The following is a 20,704-nucleotide window of genomic DNA, read 5'->3' on the forward strand; positions in this document are numbered from 1 at the left end:
CTGTAAGTCGGTGGGAACACAATTCAACTTGCACATAATAGATTTATTGACAAAACTGTGAGTACTACCACTATCTATCAAGATGAACACTGGCTTTCCACATATGCTTCCCTTCATACGAAGTGTATTAGGGCTCTTAGATCCCGTCCAAGCATCCATAGAGATAGAACAATTAGTGGCAGCAGGCAACTCATTACAAAATCCACCAGGATCAAATGGGATATCACCGCCTAGATCAAAAGGAAAAGAGTCAGATGGATCATAGAAGTACTCCTGTCCACCATCATCCTCGAAATCTTCATTTTCAGCATTGATTGTGACTGCATTAACTTCATCTATGTCATTTTCAAAGTCCTCAAGAACTAGCATACTCTGAAACTTTGGCTTGGCATTTTTGTATACACACTTTGAAGCATGGTCAGGAGTATACTTTTCTCCACACTTGAAGCATAAGCCTTTGTCCTTTCTTTCCTTGTAAAGATCCATGGGAATATTTCTAGAATTTGTATTGGCTGAAGTAGACTTAGGCTTATTGTCACCTTGCTTAAATTCAACCTTTGGACTGTTTGCTGTCCTGAAATTGCTTTGAAGCCTAGAAGCATTAAATGGAGGATAAGTTGGAATCCGTAAGCTCCCACTAGGCATATGATTGCTGCCATAATTGTTACCAACTTGCCCTTGCTTTAAAACAGTCCTTGGTTGTCCATAACTTGGCTGAAATGAAGACTCTTTCCTATACTTCCTTCCATAGCGCTCTGCAAGCTCAATAGCCTTGAAAAGTGAAGTAGGATTCTGCGCCATAACATCAGCTGACAAGGATGGTTCTAAACCATACATAAACTTGTGTAACTTGGCCTCATCACTGATGTTTTCCACATACATGGTCAAGTTGAGGAATTGGTTTGTATATTCTCTTACACTTAGGCCCCTTTGTTCCAAACCATACCATCTTCGTTCTAACTTCTCTTTTTCAAGAGGTGAAACAAAGACTTCAGCCATAAGTGCCTTGAAAGCTTTCCAATTCTCAATAAGTACATTCTCTTTCTTGATATACCTCCACCAAGTGTGGGCAAATCCTTCTAAGTGCAAGGAGGCAAAGTGTATCTTCATAACATCAGTTTTAGGAAATATGTCAAAATAAGACTCCATCTTAGAGGTCCATTCCTCTAATTCTGATGGTGAAGATGACTGGCCATTGAATTTGGATAAAACAATTTTGTCCTTGAATTCTCTATCATGGAAGGGTTGCTGTCCCAAAACTGGCTGATCAGGATTTCCAAGTACAGAACCTCCAAATTGAGACTGATATCTTCCAACAGGTGGCTGAGAATTACCATGTAATCTTCCTGTTGGTAAAGCACCCCTAGAATGCTGAGTATGCAGTCCAAAAGCTTGAGTATTGGCTCTGTTCAAACTGCCCAAATAGTCATCATGCCTTTGTGAAGGTTCTCCTACTTCATACTGACTATTTGGAATACCTCTTCTTCCAATGATTCCATCTCCATGACCATTTTGGTTGGATGGCTGAAGTGGTACTGAAGGGTCACTGTTTGAACAAGCCTTCTCATTGGCTTCTTTTGATCCCTTTTGTGACTGCATGAATTGAGAAAATTGTGCCATAAGTTGAGCATTAGATTCTACTAATTTATCAATGGAAGCATTGGTTCGGGTAGTTGATTCCATCATCTTCTCAACAGTAGACTTCGTTTGATCATGAGATAGAATTATCTGCTCCATTGCTGTCAAAAGGACGTCATGACGTTCCCTATGTCTTAGTTCATGGAGACACAGAGTATCATTGAGTATACTGATCTCTCCTTGTTGTTGAAGCTCTTCAGGGTTCTCTTGAAGTGTGCTTTCCATCATGGAATCCCTGATTTGCTGTGCATAATCCTCCTGGACCTTATTTTTGCCTTTATGTCCTGCTATACTAGTGCAGTCCTACAGTACCCCCTGTCAGTAAAACGGCTATAACTTTGGCTAGAAAACTCCGATTGCAAATTTTTTTTGTGCGAATCAAAGCTAACAATGCCCTCTTCGAGATGAGCTATAGCATGCTATAACAAGTTTAGGACATAAAATTCTGTAATTGAATTTCAGAGTCTGAACTGTCCAGTCCTGCACCCTGTTTAGACCTGTAAGTGCCCTGTTTTGACCCCGTAATGCAAGAGAGTAACCTCAAATGGCTACCAAACCCTGCAAAGGGGTATATAGGACCTGTGGGTACCCTGTAGTACCTGCACCTGTGCTTCAGTAACAAAGGATGTACCTGTATCCACCTGTAAATACCCTGTGGGTAACCTGTAAATTCCCTGTTTTATCCTGTTTTATCCTGTTTTAATCCAGTAGGTACTTGAGTCGTTGGAAAGCCTTCAATCTTCAATTCTCCACTCGCTGTACCTCTGTGAGGGATAATTCAGCAGGACAGGCTCCCTACACGGGCTCCGAATCACCGGGAGGTGGGCAAAGTTCCTCCCGGGTCGGTTGGTTACACCCCTTCGGGATCTTTGATAGTGAGGGAGGGTCACCTCTCTTTTGTCCCACTATCTTCCCCAGCATCCACCTTTTTCCTCGGTGGGAATATCAACATGGCAGAGGCTAGTGTGCTAAGCAATCAGCATGATATGCAATTCCAAAAATATTCATTCAGCCTCTCATGAAATGCAATTGATTGAGATAAGAGAACTTGAGATGGGAGAAGGGTTTACCTATGCAATTCAGTGACTCACTGATTGCTAGTACTTACCCTTTTACAATATTTCAGCTTGGGTGAGAAAAATTTCAACAAAACAAATCAAGGTTATGCATCAAGCTGATCAAATGATACCTATGATGAGTAATGGTTTGAATCAAAAGGAATTCAATGAAATAGGCTGAGATTGAAGAAAATTAATACTATTCTCTGATCTATTGATCAATCCAGTGAATTAATTGATCAATAACCTCTCATCAACAAGTGGAAGGCCATTAGCAATAGGATTATTGAGAGAATTCAGAGATTAGTAAAAGGAAAATACCTCCATTAAGCTTGAAAATTATGATGGATGTCAGCTTCAACCCCGTTGATGTAAGAGTTCTTCATAATCCATCATAAATCCATCATAAAGCTTGAAATCTCCATGAAATCAGTCCATACATGCTTCAATATAATGAAATCCTTGAAGAATCAATACTCCAGCCTTTCTTGAACACTTGAACCTCAAAGATTCAAGCTCCTTGATGAAAAGCCCCAAAATAATCCTTCCATTTGAGCTTCATTGACATGCACGGGCTGAAATCTCTTCAATGTCTTCAATCTTGAAGTCTATCCAGCTTGTATTCAGCTTTAGAGAAGCCTTGAAGGTCGGGGAAGTCCAAAATTTTGAGAAATTTGAGCTTCCATGTCTATGGCTATGGCTGCCCTGCTGTGTATTAGGGTTTGAGCAAGAGAATGACTGATCAGGATGCTTCAGAGGCTGAAGATTGTTGCCAATCAAGTGCTTGATGAGTCCTTTAAGAGCTGAGATCAATGACTGAGGATGTGGAGCAGGCTGAGCAGGGAGTAGAGACCAGGGAATTCAGGGCATTTTTCGGCGCATTTTTCGGGTTGTTCCTGGGCTGATCATCAGCAGCAAACATCAAGTATGGTGCTCCTCCTGAAGCTTAGGCAACAAAGAACCTTTGCCCCATGCTTTGGCAGTGAGATGTTCAGCATAGAGAGAGATATTTGAAGAGGTTATTGACATCCACCATGAAAGCTTCAGCCAAAAGCTTGAAGGAGAGAGAAGAGAAGCTCTCTTTTGAAAAGAAACTGTAGTTTAGCCTCTAACTAAGCCCAGTTAACCATTCTTTACCCTAGTTACCTCCATTTTTGCATGAAATTTGATGATGTCCAGCCATTTAAGCCTTTACCCGCCATATCTGACCTTGGATATCTCCAGATGTAGTCATTTCCTAACTGTAGTTGTCCTGTAGCACTCCACTAGTCAGTGTCTTGTACCATTTTTGTCTGAAATTGGTTTTAAAATAGGAAAATAAGAGTGAAAATGGAAGAAAATAATGGATCAAAGACTGAAGCTCTGATACCACTTGTCAGAGAGAGAACCAGGGAGAGAGATAGAGGAGAGAGAAAGACTGTAGAGGAGAGAGAAATACTGCAGGAAGAGAGAGAATAAGAGTGACGAGGAGAGAGAAAGACTAGAATTGGAGAGAGAAAGACAGGAAAGATGAAGAAGCCATGGAAGCTTTGAGCAAGAAGGGAGAGAAAGATTGTAAATGTATTGATTTGTCAAAAGATGTGAAAAAATACAACTTCTCTCCTTATATAGCAGTGTCTATGTGACATGGCATATTATTAGCATTCTAACTATTCCCAGCTTCTTACACATAATTTAAAGGCATTGCATACGCGACCTTAGTCTTAGCCTAGGGACTAATTAAGAGAAACCTTGACCGTAAACGCGGACAATCGTCCCACGAAACTCGCGCATGTGTTTTAAAGTATTTTAAATTCAAAAGAATGTTTGATCTTCCCAAATGAAAGTGTTTGAATTTCCCAAATTTGTTTGGCAAAAAAAGCAAATTTTTTAAATCAGGAAAGTTCTAATGGGTAAAATTGAATTCTCGCCAGCTGGGTAGAATGGACGACTTTGGTCGTGTGAATAAGTCCTATGGGCGTATCCTCCACCCCATTGGGACATTTCCCCACTCTAGAAGACTAGGGCATCGTAGCTTGAGATGGGATGAGCTGCTCGTGAGTGGTGCCAATAAGCCCGCTAAGCGAGGAGAATCTCCGAGGGGCAAGGGGACTTAGAGGGGGCTATGAGTCAATTAAAAATCCCTTAGTCGCTTAGGACGAGATGTTAGCTACCCTCATTGGTTTTGCCGGATTTTAGATCTTTCGATGTATTAGCATAGCACCTGAGGCCGAGTCGATTGGAAGCGTAGGAGCTCGGAAAGCCGTGCAATGGAAAGGCACTGGAAGCCCGGATGGGTTGTGCAATGGAAAGGCACTGAAAGTCCGGGAAAGGGTTGTGCTCTAGATGAACTCGGACACCTTGACAGGCCATGCTGGGACACAGAAACACCGATGGAGGTAGCGTCGTTAAATAAAAGTGAATGATTGTAATTGAACAATGAATTTAAATCAAAGTAGGGAATGTTTTCGATTAACAATGTCTTATCTTGTTTGAAACGTTTGAAAGGCTATTTTAACGAACAAAGTATCGTAAATAAAGTAAAGAAACCTGTTTGTATATGCAAAATAGTGTGGTAGTAATTAGGAAACATTGGACCCTTAAAGGAAAGTGGGGAATTGGTAGTCCCGATGACTCCGATTCATGGTCGGGTGGATTCGATAAGTTGGATAGCTTTCCAACAATTCTAGGTCCGTAGGAGATGGTAAGGATGAGAACCCAAATAAAACTTGTTTTAGGGGAAAGGTTAATGGCCGTGCCTCACACTTGATGGGGAAAAAGGCATTAACTCTATGAAGCAAGTGCAAGGTTTATTTACTATAATCTTGAGGTCGTAGATCTCGATTAAGAGTTAGAGGCTTTAAGAGACCGCGTTTCCCCTTCGAGGTAGATAATAGACTACGATGAAGCAGTACGCTGATGCGAAGAGATCAGATAGACAATTTGCAGAGGGCGATAAAGTTTTCCTTCGAGTATGACCCAAAAGAAGTTCACTATCCCTAGGGAAGTTTAAGAAGCTCAGTGCAAGGTATTGTAGACCCTACACTATTACCAAAAGGATAGGATCCCAAGCCTACAAACTAGACCTACCGGCACATCTCAAGGTACATAATGTTTTTCATGTAAGTCTGTTAAAACCTTACATACCGAACCCAAATCATGTACTTCACGATGAGCAGATTGTCATGCCAAGTCAGAGTATTCTTGAGTTACAACCTGAAAGAATAGTGGAGACTCGGGAAAGGATTCTTAGGAACCGAATCCTAAGAGAGCATTTGGTACAATGGAAGGACTACCCAACCGAGGATGCGACATGGGAAGACGAAGTTTCACTTCTCAAGGATTACCCTCAGTTCTTTGCGAGATGAGGACATCTCAAGTCCTTATGTTGGGGAGAATGTAATATCCCAACCCGAGGTTGTGCTATTCCGAATCTTTTTCTTACGAGAACTTTAAAGAGAATTGAGTTTTTAAAAGTGTACAGATTCGGCTTTCTTTTTGTACATTTTTTGAAGAAGTAATTACCGTATTCGCAAAGGAGTCTTGTGCTATATGTGTGTGCATACTCATTGGTCGAAACGGATCGAAAAACAGACAAAGTATGTGCACATTAGACTCAATTCAATTAATGAGGAATTGCTAGGAAAAATGCAAAATTGAATGGTGAAAAGGCTTAGGGAAAAAACCATGGTTTTGGGCACATGGTCTGGGCATGTGTGGTGCATGAGGCAACCACTGCCTAGTGTCAGGAGCATGTGAGAAGGCGCCTCTTCTAGAGAGAGAATGGGCTCAGTTAACTGCTCATAACACCCTCTCACTAAGGCCTTGCACTCCCCTAGATAAAGACCCCATCCTTAGCCATTTTTAGAGAAAATTTTAGAGCAAAATTTGAGAGAAAATTTAGGGTTAAGCTTTAGAGAAATTAGGGTTAGGGTTTTTGAGATTAGGGTTTCACATTACTGAAAACCCTAAATTCCTAATCACTCATTAGATTTAGAGAGAAGTTGACAGCAAAGGAGCAAGGACCATAAGCGCTAAGGTAATCTTGTAATTTTCAAGTTGCATATCCTCTTAATTGCTGCAAATTAATGAATTTCATCACTAGATTAAATTCTTACTCTCTTAATTAAGCTCAATTAGACCTCAATTACTCTCCTTCTGTCTACATTAATCAAAATCCTCTTACGTATCTAGTCAATTTCTTTAATTAAAGCATGCATGAGCATTTATACAGTCAATGTCATATATAAAATGATTCTATGCGTCTGTGTGTGTGTAATTATGCTTAATTTACCAAATTGTAATTAGCCAGCGCTAATCACAATTAGCAAGAATTGATATTTTTCTTGCGAAATTAGATAGCATATATGTATGATGCAATAAAGAAATGCTCAAAAATCTATTAATATCTAATTATTAAAAATTAATTACTTTTCCTAATTATGAAAAGAAATTAGGAGAAATTAGAGAATCTTAAAATTAAAAAGTAATGTGAGTACCATGTGTGAAGATTAGTGTAAGGATCGAGGAAAAATTATGAAAATCTATTTTTGAATTAATTAAGGGTAGAAAATCACTTAATTAGAGTTGAAAATTGAGCTAATTTAATTAAATAAAATTATAGAAAAAAATAATTCTGAAAATTTTTGCAGAATTCTGAACTTTCAAAATTTAGAGATTTTTTCCTATAATTTTTGCTAATTTTAGGAATTTTTAATCAAATTTTTGAGTTAAAATGACTTTTTAATTAAAAAAGATGCAAAAATTAATAAAATCTGCATTAAAATACCTAGAAATTTAGGAAATTCTAGTTTTATTTCAAAAATTATAAATTAGATTAAATTTCAAAAATAATAAAGAAATTGTAATGAAAATTCATATTCGCACTCTACGCTAACCTCAATCTATATGCGAAAATTGTGTCAGTTTTTTTTAATTTTCCTCGTGAGCTTATTATTGTGTGTGAGTTAAAAATGGCCCCAAAACGCGCTCGCAAGTTTGTGCACAACGAAACCGGGACTAGCCGCAAACACGAAGCGTTGGGAGCAGCCACTACACACAATGTCGTCGCTACTACGAATGTACACGAGGTGAGTGGAAAAGCTTTCAATTACAAATTTCTTGAATTAAATTAATGTCATAATTTAAAGGCATTGCATACGTGACCTTAGTCTTAGCCTAGGGACTAATTGAGAGAAACCTTGACCGTAAATGCGGACAATCGTCCCACGAAACTCGCGCATGTGTTTTAAAGTATTTTAAATTCAAAAGAAGGAAAGTTCTAATGGGTAAAATTGAATTCTCGCCAGCTGGGTAGAATGGATGGCTTTGGTCGTGTGAATAAGTCCTATGGGTGTATCCTCCACCCCATTGGGACATTTCCCCACTCTAGAAGTCTAGCGCATCGTAGCTTCAAATGGGATGAGCTGCTCGTTTTTCTTGGGCAAGAGACGAGTGGTGCCAATAAGCCTGCCAAGTGAGGAGCATCTCCGAGGGGCAAGGGGACTTAGCGGGGGCTATGAGTCAATTAAAAATCCCTTAGTCGCTTAGGACGAGATGTTAGCTACCCTCATTGGTATCACTGGATTTTAGATCTTCCGATGTATTAGCATGAGGCCGAGTTGATTGGAAGCGTAGGAGCTTGGAGAGCCGCCCAATGGAAAGGCACTGGAAGCCCGGATGGGTTGTGCAATGGAAAGGCACTGAAAGCCCGAGAAAGGGTTGTGCTGTGGATGAACTCGGACACCTCGATAGGCCATGTTGGGACACAGAAATGCCGATGGAGGCAGCGTCGTTAAATAAAAGTGAATGATTGTAATTGAATAATGAATTTAAATCAAAGTAGGGGCTGTTTTCGGTTAACAATGTCTTATCTTGTTTGAAACGTTTGAAAGGCTATTTTAACGAACAAAGTATCGTAAATAAAGTAAAGGAACCTGTTTGTATATGTAAAACAGTGTGATAGTAATTAGGAAACATTGGACCCTTCAAGGAAAGTGGGGAATTGGTAGTCCCGACGACTCCGATTCATGGCCGGGTGGATCCGATAAGTTGGATAGCTTTCCAACAATTCTAGGACCATAGGAGACGGTAAGGATGAGAACCCAAATAAAACTGGTTTTAGGGGAAAGGTTAACGGCCGTGCCTCACACTTGATGGGGAAAAAGGCGTAAACTCTATGAACCAAGTGCAAGGTTTATTTACTGTAATCTTGAGGTCGCAGATCTCGATTAAGAGTTAGAGGCTTTAAGAGACCGTGTTTCCCCTTCGAGGTAGATAGTAGACTAGGATCAAGCAGTACGCTGATGCCAAGAGATCGGATAGACAATTTGGAGAGGGCGATAAAGTTTTCCTTCGAGTACGACCCAGAAGAAGTTCACTATCCCTAGGGAAGTATAAGAAGCTGAGTGCAAGGTATTGTAGACCCTACACTATTACCTAAAGGATAGGATCCCAAGCCTACAAACTAGACCTACCGGCACATCTCAAGGTACATAATGTTTCTCATGTAAGTCTGTTAAAATCTTACATACGGAACCCAAATCATGTACTTGACGATGAGCGGATTGTCATGCCAAGTCAGAGTATTCTTGAGTTACAACCTGAAAGAATAGTGGAGACTCGGGAAAGGATTCTTAGGAACCGAATCCTAACAGAGCATTTGGTACAATGGAAGGACTACCCAACCGAGGATGCGACATGGGAAGACGAAGTTTCACTTCTCAAGGATTACCCTCAGTTCTTTGCGAGATGAGGACATCTCGAGTCCTTATGTTGGGGAGAATGTAATACCCCAACCCGAGGTTGTGCTATTCCGAATCTTTTTCTTACGAGAATTTTAAAGAGAATTGAGTTTTTAAAAGTGTACAAATTCAGCTTTCTTTTTGTACCAATTTTGAAGGAGTAATTAGCATATTCGCAAAGGAGTCTTGTACTATATGTGTGTGCATACTCATTGGTCGAAACGGATCGGAAAACGGACAAAGTATATGCACATTAGACTCAATTCAATTAATGAGGAATTGCTCGGAATAATGCAAAATTGAATGGTGAAAAGGCTTAGGGCAAAAACCATCGTTTTGGGCACATGGTTTGGGCATGTGTGGTGCATGAGGCAACCACTGCCAAGTGTCACGAGCATGTGAGAAGGCGCCCTTTCTACAGAGAGAATGGGCTCAGTTAACTGCTCCTAACACCCTCTCACTAATGCCCTACACTCCCCTATATAAAGACCCCATCCTTAGCCATTTTTAGAGAAAATTTTAGAGCAAAATTTGAGAGCAAATTTAGGGTTAAGCTTTAGAGAAATTAGGGTTAGGATTTGAGAGATTAGGGTTTCACATTAGGGAAAACCCTAATTTCCTAATCACTCATTAGATTTAGAGAGAAGTTGACAACAAAGGAGCAAGGACCATAAGCGCTAAGGTAATCTTGTAATTTTCAAGTTGCATATCCTGTTAATTGCTGCAAATTAATGAATTTCAGCACTGATTAAATTCCTACTCTCTTAATTAAGCTTAATTAGACCTCAATTACTCTCCTTCTATCTACATTAATCAAAATCCTCTTACGTATCTAGTCAATTTCTTTAATTAAAGCATGCATGAGCATTTATACACTCAGTGTGATATATAAAAGTATTCTACGTGTGTGTGTGTGTCTAATTATGCTTAATTTACCAAATTGTAATTAGCCAGCGCTAATCACAATTAGCGAAATTATGCACAATTAGCAAGAATTGATATTTTTCTTGCAAAATTAGATAGTATATAAGTATGATGCAATAAAGAAATGCTCAAAAATCTATTAATCTAATTACTAAAAATTAATTACTTTTCCTAATTATGAAAAGAAACTAGGAGAAATTAGAGAATCTTAAAATTAAAAAGTGATGTGAGTACCATGTGTGAAGATTAGTGTAAGGATAGAGGGAAAATTATGAAAATCTATTTTTGAATTAATCAAGGATATAAAATCACTTAATTAGAGTTGAAAATTGAGCTAATTTAATTAAATAAAATTAAGAAATTTATAGAAAAAAATAATTCTGATTTTTTTTTTGCAGTATTCTAAATTTTCAGAATTTAGAGATTTTTTCCTATAATTTTTGCTAATTTTAGGAAATTTTAATCAAATTTTTGAGTTAAAATGACTTTTTAATTAAAGAAGATGCAAAAATTAATATAATCTGCATTAAAATACCTAGAAAATTAGGAAATTCTAGTTTTATTTCAAAAATTATAAATTAGATTAAATTTCAAAAATAAGAAAGAAATTGTAACGGAAACTCATATTCGCACTCTACGCTAACCTCAATCTATATGCGAAAATTGTGTCAGTTTTTTTTATTTTCCTCGTGAGCTTATTATTGTGTGTGAGTTAAAAATGGCCCCAAAACGCGCTCGCGAGTACGTACACAACGAAACCGGGACTAGCCGCAAACACGAAGCGTTGGGAGCAGCCCACACTACACACAATGTCGTCGCTACTACGAATGTACACGAGGTGAGTGGAAAAGCTTTCAATTACGAAGTTCTTGAATTAAATTAATGTCATAATTTAAAGGCATTGCATATGCGACCTTAGTCTTAGCCTAGGGACTAATTGAGAGAAACCTTGAGCGTAAATGCGGACAATCGTCCCACGAAACTCGTGCATGTGTTTTAAAGCATTTTAAATTCAAAAGAATGTTTGATCTTCCCAAATGGAAGTGTTTGAATTTCCCTAATTTGTTTGGCAAAAAAAGTAAATTTTTTAAATAAGGAAAGTTCTAATGCGTAAAATTGAATTCTCGCCAGCTGAGTAGAATGGACGGCTTCGGCCGTGTGAATAAGTCCTATGGGTGTATCCTCCACCCCATTGGGACATTTCCCCACTCTAGAAGGCTAGCGCATCATAGCTTGAGATGGGATGAGCTGCTCATTTTTGTTGGGCAAGAGACGAGTGGTGCCAATAAGCCGGCCAAACGAGGAGCATCTCCGAGGGGCAAGGGGACTTAGCGGGGGCTATGAGTCAATTAAAAATCCCTTAGTTGCTTAGGACGAGATGTTAGCTACCCTCATTGGTATTGCAGGATTTTAGATCTTTCGATGTATTAGCATAGCACCTGAGGCCGAGTCGATTGGAAGTGCAGGAGCTCGGAAAGCCGCGCAATGGAATGGCACTGGAAGCTCGGATGGGTTGTGCAATGGAAAGGCACTGAAAGCCCGGGAAAGGGTTGTGCTGTGAATGAACTCGGATGCCTCGACAAGCCATGTTGGGACATAGAAAGGCCGATGGAGGTAGCGTCGTTAAATGAAAATGAATGATTGTAATTGAACAATGAATTTAAATCAAAGTAGGGACTGTTTTCAGTAAACAATGTCTTATCTTGTTTGAAACGTTTGAAAGGCTGTTTTAACGAACAAAGTATCGTAAATAAAGTAAAGGAACCTGTTTGTATATGTAAAACAGTGTGGTAGTAGTTAGAAAACAGTGGACCCTTCAAGGAAAGTGGGGAATTGGTAGTCCCGATGACTCCGATTCATGGCCGGGTGGATCCGATAAGTCGGATAGCTTTCCAACAATTGCAGGTCCGTAGGAGACGGTAAGGATGAGTACCCAAATAAAACCTGTTTTAGGGGAAAGGTTAACGGCCATGCCTCACACTTGATGGGGAAAAAGGCGTTAACTCTATGAACCAAGTGCAAGGTTTATTATGCAATAAAGAAATGCTCAAAAATCTATTAATATCTAATTATTAAAAATTAATTACTTTTCCTAATTATGAAAAGAAATTAGGAGAAATTAGAGAATCTTAAAATTAAAAAGTAATGTGAGTACCATGTGTGAAGATTAGTGTAAGGATCGAGGGAAAATTATGAAAATCTATTTTTGAATTAATTAAGGGTAGAAAATCACTTAATTAGAGTTGAAAATCGAGCTAATTTAATTCAATAAAATTAAGAAAATTACAGAAAAAAATAATTCTAAATTTTTTTGCAGAATTCTGAATTTTCAAAATTTAGAGATTTTTTCCTATAATTTTTGCTAATTTTAGGAAATTTTAATCAAATTTTTGAGTTAAAATCACTTTTTAATTAAAGAAGATGCAAAAATTAATAAAATCTGCATTAAAATACCTAGAAATTTAGGAAATTCTAGTTTTATTTCAAAAATTATAAATTAGATTAAATTTCAAAAATAATAAAGAAATTATAACGGAAATTCATATTCGCACTCTACGCTAACCTCAATCTATATGCGAAAATTGTGTCAGTTTTTTTTAATTTTCCTCGTGAGCTTATTATTGTGTGTGAGTTAAAAATGGCCCCAAAACGCGCTCGTGAGTCCGTACACAACGAAACCGGGACTAGCCCCAAACACGAAGCGTTGGGAGCAGCCACTACACACAATGTCGTCGCTACTACGAATGTACACGAGGTGAGTGGAAAAGCTTTCAATTACGAAGTTCTTGAATTAAATTAATGTTATAATTTAAAGGCATTGCATACGCGACCTTAGTCTTAGCCTAGGGACTAATTGAGAGAAACCTTGACCGTAAATGCAGACAATCGTCCCACGAAACTCGTGCATGTGTTTTAAAGTATTTTAAATTCAAAAGAATGTTTGATCTTCCCAAATGGAAGTGTTTGAATTTCCCAAATTTGTTTGGAAAAAAAAGCAAAATTTTTAAATAAGGAAAGTTCTAATGGGTAAAATTGAAATCTTGCCAGCTGGGTAGAATGGACGGCTTCGGCCGTGTGAATAAGTCCTATGGGTGTATCCTCCACCCCATTGGGACATTTCCCCACTCTAGAAGGCTAGCGCATCGTAGCTTGAGATGGGATGAGCTGCTCGTTTTTCTTGGGCAAGAGACGAGTGGTGCCAATAAGCCTGCCAAGCGAGGAGCATCTTGGAGGGGCAAGGGGACTTAGCGGGGGCTATGAGTCAATTAAAAATCCCTTAGTTGCTTAGGACGAGATGTTAGCTATCCTCATTGGTATCGCTGGATTTTAGATCTTCCGATGTATTAGCATAGCACCTGAGGCCGAGTCGATTGGAAGCGCAGGAGCTCGGAAAGCCGCGCAATGGAAAGGCACTGGAAGCCCGGATGGGTTGTGCAATGGAAAGGCACTGGAAGCCCGGGAAAGGGTTGTGCTGTGAATGAACTCGGACACCTCGACAAGCCATGCTGGGACACAGAAACGCCGATGGAGGTAGCGTTGTTAAATAAAAATGAATATTGTAATTGAACAATGAATTTAAATCAAAGTAGGGACTGTTTTCGGTAAACAATGTCTTATCTTGTTTGAAACGTTTGAAAGGCTGTTTTAACGAACAAAGTATCATAAATAAAGTAAAGGAACATGTTTGTATATGTAAAACAGTGTGGTAGTAATTAGGAAACAGTGGACCCTTCAAGGAAAGTGGGGAATTGGTAGTCCCGATGACTCCGATTCATGGCTGGGTGGATCCGATAAGTCGGATAGCTTTCCAACAATTCTAGGTCTGTAGGAGACGGTAAAGATGAGTACCCAAATAAAACTTGTTTTAGGGGAAAGGTTAATGGCCATGTCTCACACTTGATGGGGAAAAAGGCGTTAACTCTATGAACCAAGTGCAAGGTTTATTTATTGTAATCTTGAGGTCGCAGATCTTGATTAACAGTTAGAGGCTTTAAGAGATCGCGTTTCCTCTGCGAGGTAGATAATAGACTACGTTGGTTGCTTGTAATCCCTTCGGTATTCCAGTCGAGACGAGGGAGGTCGTCAACCGCATATGTACTAAAAGTCTATTAGGCTATCAGAGGTTAGTCTTCCCCGAGTTGGGGTCGGCACCTCACACAAGTTCAAGAGAAGTCGAGTACCATTGCACAATTGAAGAATACCATTCAATGAATGAAAGAGACTCCACTGGGAGCAAGGGAGCGTAAATGGACCTTTAGTTCTACAGAGACACTTGCGCTCGATGGTGGTGCTTGCAAGAGGAGAGTGTTAGCAACTAAGTGAGCATACTCTTCCCATCAAGTTTCAATTAAAACATACATTTTCATGTTAACACTAACAAGTTGCTGATGTAATCTCAGAAATTTTATTCAAGAGGTGTGTGCTAGTGAGACCCGCACTGATCGTGCATATCTTATGTTGAGATGCCTCAAGCCAATAGATATCATCTCCTCCCTCCATAAATTAGAGTCAAAGTGCATGAGGGATGCAATCACTAAGGAGGTAATGCAAAAATTTTCCAACATAGTGTTTGAGCCTGATGTCCAGATTTTTAAAAAGCGCTTGGGGTCGAGGAATGGATCAAGTGCATCTGCAGAGGCAGATGGATATCAATATACAAAGTTCAATAATATTTTTGTTGACCTGAGAAAACTTCAACAAGCAATGATCTCTAGGTAGGTGAGGGCACACATTTTTACAATGTATGACCTTTGTGTTCTTATAATGTATGACCTCTATGTTTTGTAGTGCTAGGAGAGAAGTTGGCTTTTGTGTTGAAGCTGGATGAGTGTGTCTCAAATAGTTAAGGGTCAAAGGCCTGAGAGGATTAGCGTAACACTCATGAATGATGCCTTATTCTATGCAAAGCGAGAAGATTCGATGCTCCAGATAGACCCTCTTTTAGTGTCCAATCGGAGAATGAGATATGGTGGCTAGGTGCATTCAAAGTTCCCAAAGAAATGCACGAGGTCCTCCACTGGATGTTTGATAGAATTCCATATATAACAGAGACAATTTGTGCTCAAATGATGTCAGGCAAGAAGTTGGATGTTCAAGGATTTGGAACATTTGAAGTGGAGTGGCATTTGGGTGGAGATTTGAAGACAATTAAGTGCTTGCTTGGATGCAAGCAAGGTGCCAATTCTTTGTTGCCTTGCCCATTGTATACTCGTGGATACAAGAAACCAATGAAGGGTCAAAATGTCACTTCACGAGGGAAGAGACTAGAACAAAGCACCACCACACAGCCGGAAGCTCAAGATGGTGGTGGGGGTGAGGATGCAAAAAGACAATGGGACACGTCTGTGTTGAGCTGCCCCATGCTTGACAAGCCAGATAGGGCATGCTTGGATCGTGATTGGAATCCTATCATTGACTTCCCACTCAGTAATGTTTATTTCTGCACATTACATGCATTCATGTGTATATTTGATTGTTTGTTGAAGCTTCATATTGATTATGCATTCACCATGAAGCCCAATGAAAGATCAACAGATACATTGACCCAAGTAGAGGCCCTTCTGAATTCAATCGGGTGTCATGGTGGAAATGTTTCCATTGTGGCTAACAAAAACTCTAGCGTCACTCATGAGATTGCTCAACAAGTATCCATGAGTGGTGCAAAAGCGAGAAGGTTTCTTCAAAGGCCACCCTCAAAGATGACAAGAGCTCATCATGAGGACGGAGAAGATGATGAGGTGTAGTCGGAAGAGTAGATGTGGGAGCTGTGGAAGGAATTATGCAAGTGCACCACCGACAACGATCCAAATCCAATGGTCGATAATCGAAGAAAGCAAGTGTGTGCATCTTTTGACAAAATGGTTAAGCTAATGTCTCATTCAAGTACAACGGAACAACATCGTACAGAGTTTCAAGATCGTCTAGTCAAGTTCACGAGAGCAGTCACTAATGCTTGGGGTGAAACAAGCATAACCCATTATATGGTATGCCATTCTAACACATCGAATATAGGACTAAAAATAGACATGCACTAATAATACTTCTTTTGTTTGGTGGGATGGTGAAATACATTTTATTTGCACATGGGACCTACTTCATGAATACATATGGGTCGCTTGACATTTGGAGTACACAAGGCATGGAAAAGTTGCACTACCGGATGAGGGGGGTTTATTTCAAAAATACGCATCATGGAGGTGGTAGAGTACGGTCAAACTACTTACAAGAGATGTTTAATTAGTTCTTTCAAAGCACATTTGGACATAAGCGAGACATGGAGCGTGCGCGAAACTCTGAAATTGTGAGACAAGCCGAATGATGAGCCCACCCATCACTGTTCTGAGGCATGGAGAAGTACACGTGGCCCTGCAGCCCATGCTACTTAGCGTCAAACTAGGGTGCATGTAGGCAAAGTATGGGCAAGGAACTCCTAAGGCCATATTGTATCTTTGAAGAAATTTTCAATTTATGTCATTTTTGAATTAAAATTGGTGTACCACGTGAAACCCCCCGAGGAGGGTGGACATTAGTGGGCGGCCGAATGTGAACGACCACCTCCGATTTAAAACCTCATTCTCTCACAACTTCATAACATTCCACCCACGATACTTCTCCTCACATGGCACGCACTAAGCAAACTACACGTGCAAATGTGCAAAACCGTAACATGCTCCAAGGTACTCAATGCCCATGGAGACCTGATGAGACCGATAGGGCCTCCACATCAATACCACACAAAGAACAGGGCGTAACGTGGGGCAGCCATACACTACGAACTCCAGGATGACGTGCGGCCTCATAGTTCGTAGGTAACACACCCTCAACATCTACGGCAACAATGGGCCGGATTAAGATGATGGGAGGCCGGCGGTGCTTAGTAGGAGGGTACATCGACGATGAGCCAGACACGGACCCAGAGGAGCCGTAACCCCATTCAGACGGGGAGCCTAGTGTAGGCGGCAGGGCACCATGGGAGGACATGGAGATCCCTCCCATCCGCGCATCGGGCCCTCGAGGCAAGGTACTACCTCCTCGAGCTCTACGAACCACAGAAATGCCTGTAGAGCCTGAAGATGAACAAAACAATGAAGATGATGAGCAGCATCCTAGCAATGAAGGGCAGGAGCTACAAGATGTACTTCAATAGTAGCAGCACGCCCTTGCACGGTGCATTAGAGGCAAGCGTACAAGAACTATGAGAGGTCATAGCCACTCATAGAAAACTACATTTCCCTTCATACTTCAACCATACGATCCTCTCAGCATATAGATTAGGGGGGTATATCAAGTCATCACCATTTTGAGACAAAAGCATCATATACACGATTGTGTTAGATTTGGTTTTGGATGTGCACGAAGCACACCACACACTCATATTGTGTTTCAAAGCGTATACACACCTTAGGTATGAAACCAAATCTTTCCACTATGTTTTATTATGTGTATACATGCATCACACTCCCACAAGAGACCTAGACACTCAATACTAACCCAAAATAGGTCCAAAAAGTGTAAACAGCTGGTGCAAACCCTTACAACCATTATGGCAAACCCTCGGCTATGGATGCATGGTTCAACAAGTTCCACATTAGTGTCCTTGCAGTGCTCCTATAGCAACATGTCAGTAAATGAAAAGTACAACTGCTATGAAGCCAACACTACATTATCACACGAATTTCTAAGGCTAGAGAAAATTACACATAGGTTGCGGGCTAATCATTTTTGCATTGAAAACTTACAAGATGAGTTCAACTCCATCACCAGCACAGCAAATGCTAGAATGACTAGAGCTCGAGATGGCCAATATAGGGCCATAGCTATCAAGATCCATCAGTAAATATGCGCACTTTGTGAAAAAGGATCTCCCTACTTTCTGAGATCCTCACCATCGCTTGTGTTCCCATTCACATAAAATGTGAAATCACCACCAACTTGCCGCGCCTCATCTGTTTTATGGTGGAATCGTGAAGATGGAGCGGCGCCGATGTGCAAAACAGTTTTCAGCCGAGACAGTAGTGCGGTTCGCTGGGGTCCAGCCGGTGGTCCGAACTACGGTCCAGCCCCAGCGGTCCAGTCGGTGGAGTTTGAGCCGTGTTCGAGCCGGTGGAATTTCTATCCGGTGGCCGGTGTTGCTTGGGTAGTTTTCCAGCCCGCGCCAAATTTTCGCAACTATAAGGGAGTAGGTGCTCCCTCAAGCCGCACGAGACGGTGTGAGCCGAGCAGGCCGGTGAGCCGAGCCGAGGCCGGGGAGCTGAGTCGAGCCGGCATGTGATGTGTTTGAGGTGAAAAAGGGAGTGTCCCTCATGGTGAAAAGTCCCTCCCGGAGGGGGGCAAAATGAAGAAAAGCGGTATGTGGCCCGAAACGGGGCCGTGGTCCGAGCCGGTCCACCTCACTAAGACGGGGGGTGGGCTGAAATTTTACATGGTTGGAAATTTTCAGCCCTCAAGCATGATGCACGGGGGCTCGAAACGCGGTGAAGAGCATGGCACGGTATGCCTACCATGGCCGGGCATGCAACCGGTGGAGTTTCTATAAAGTTGACCTGCCGAGCTAGGGGGCAACTCAACATCTTATGGGCTGAAAATGGGACAGTTTTGAGGGCGAAACCTTGCCGGTGAGCCGGTGGGGCAGATTTTGGCAAAGTAGCTGGTGAGCCCAACGATGGCTTGAGGCGAGCCGGTCCCGGCCCGAATGTGACCCGAACCGAGCTGGGGGGCTCTCACATGAAAAGTGTGGCTCTTCGAGGGCGATTTTGGGAGTCGAGCGACATCGGCAATGTGAAGCGAAGAGGGTGACCCAACATGGAAAACGGGCATCCCGAAGGGTATGAAGACCCGCCGACCTCTCAAGTGCAAGCGAGGGGCGGCATGAAGGAAAGCCATCAACCGAGGCTCTCAAGTGAAAACGAGGGACCTCATCTTCTACATGAGATAGCACGGAACAAGTGGCTAGTCTCCCGAATGAACCGGGCCCTTGCACATGCGACGTGCGGAATGATGCATTGTAGGCCGTCGAGCCACCTAAGAAGGAGCCGACGTGCCAAAGGAAACTCAAGCAAGTGAGCCACCTAAGGAGGAGCCACTTAGCAATGAGATGCGCTCGCGCCACCTAAGGAGGAGCTGGGTTGCCAAGGATTTTGCAGGGCTTGTCTCAATGATCAACGAGCGAGACCTCGCCTCATGAGCAAAAACTGGCTTGGATTGAAAGGCATGATAGATACATCCCGAGGAAAAATTTTCCAAGGGAACGCAAAGTGCTTCAAGCTTGTGTGGCACAAGCTAAGGGGATGAGGGGCAGCTCACCTCTTCTATTCTTGCAAGCATTATGAGCTCAAGGGTTCGTGGAATCCAATGAAGGTACAAGGGAGTTTGCTGAGACTCTGCGGAGGCGAAGCAAAGGTGGAACGATCAAGGAGCTTGGAATCAACCAGCCAGCGGTGGTGGTCAAATTGCCAGCATGAGGCTTAGGAAAAGAACTCCCCGAGCAAGGCCAGGAGCTGACTGGTGACCAACGTGCAAGAGCCAAAAGCGGAACTGTAGCACCTTGGAGGGAGGGCGTGTGGTCAATACTCCCCTTGGTGCCTCGTGGGAAGTCAGGTGTGAGGAACGCTCTTATCAAAGGCAAAGATCAGAAAAGTGTACAAGAATGCATGTATCTATGACAAAGCAAAACGGAGCCACCTGTGGAGGAAGCGCCTATTATGGGACGGGTGGCTTATCATAAGGAAGCTCGCAACTTGGAATGGGACTTGTTGTGGGGGTGGTGTCATGAAAGAGACAGGAAGCCAGCCGCCAGCTAGAGAAGGGATAGACCAACACGGTTCAAACCAAGGATGAGAGCCGGAGACTACCCCCTTCATTCCTTAGAAAGGAGGACCTCAAGAAGAAAGAACCATGGACCTGGACCCAAGCAGTGGGATCCGCCTTAAACAGGGCAAGGTCGTGGGATTGGATATACGTTAAACTCCTCTACTCACCACTATGCCAAAAGTGAGTGGGACAATAACGTGGGATTGGAAACACGTAAAACTCCTCTACCCGCCATCAAAGATGAAGATGAGTGGGCATCATGCAACACCGAAGGAAGGAACGGGTGAGGCCAAGAGAGCCAATAGTCCCTTGACGTCTGGGTGAGCCCAAAAGTGGCAATAGTCCCTAGAGGTTTCAGGGTGAGCTCAAGATGAGCAACATTCCCTCAAGGTTCTGGGTGAGGCCAAGAGAGCCAACAATCCCCACAGGTTCGGGTGAGCTCAAGAAGGAGCAAGAGTCCCTCAGGTGACAGGTGAGCCCAAGAGCGGCAACAACCCCAGGGTGAACCAATATGGCAACAATCCCTTTATCATGGATTAAGATGACTGGGTC

The sequence above is a fragment of the Lygodium microphyllum genome, chromosome 16 (genome assembly GCF_053477565.2).
Source record: "Lygodium microphyllum isolate KBCC chromosome 16, Lygodium_microphyllum_v1.1.10, whole genome shotgun sequence".
Taxonomy (NCBI): Eukaryota; Viridiplantae; Streptophyta; class Polypodiopsida; order Schizaeales; family Lygodiaceae; genus Lygodium; species Lygodium microphyllum.